The sequence below is a fragment of the Bos grunniens genome, chromosome 10 (assembly GCF_055505025.1).
Source record: "Bos grunniens cultivar Pamir isolate PY7600 chromosome 10, Bosgru_T2T1.0, whole genome shotgun sequence".
NCBI lineage: Eukaryota > Metazoa > Chordata > Mammalia > Artiodactyla > Bovidae > Bos > Bos grunniens.
The window spans coordinates 73,183,535-73,184,027 of NC_141174.1; the positions used below are offsets into that span (position 1 = coordinate 73,183,535).

Sequence of the window (493 nt, forward strand, 5' to 3'; positions counted from 1 at the left end):
TTTAAAATTTGTGCTATAACATAATTTTCACATTATATAGTCAAAGATTACATATTCAATGTGGACAACATTTTAAAGTTGAAACATAAAGAAAATAAAGATTATTTATATTTGTATCTTTATTCCCCAAAGACAATTTCATCTGAGTAGAGCATTTTGCTGTTTCCACTTACAGTTATTTTCACACACATATACACACCAGCCTCCCTGGTGGCTCAGACAGTAGAGAATCTGCCTGTAATGCAGGAGACCCAGGTTCAATCCCTGGGCAGGGAAGATCCCTTGGAGACGATCCACTCCAGTATTCCTGCTGGTGGCCTACAGTCCATGGGGTCGCAGAGTCGGACGTGACTGAGAGACGAGTAACACTTTATATACATATAATCTCATACTTTCTGTTTCACCTTACTGTTTGTGTTTGGGTATTGTTTTAGAGGGTAGATATATAGTACCAATAATGTAGTGTACTTATCATTTTTATGATTATTTAATG

The 493-nt window shown here is 36.5% G+C and overlaps 1 non-coding gene across 1 annotated transcript; it reads left to right on the forward strand.

Annotated features, from left to right (window-relative positions):
- Nucleotides 1-204: 204 nt before the first annotated feature.
- Nucleotides 205-276, forward strand: TRNAY-GUA (transfer RNA tyrosine (anticodon GUA)). Its single transcript has one exon. It is a non-coding gene; the product is annotated as a tRNA-Tyr (tRNA).
- Nucleotides 277-493: the final 217 nt, after the last annotated feature.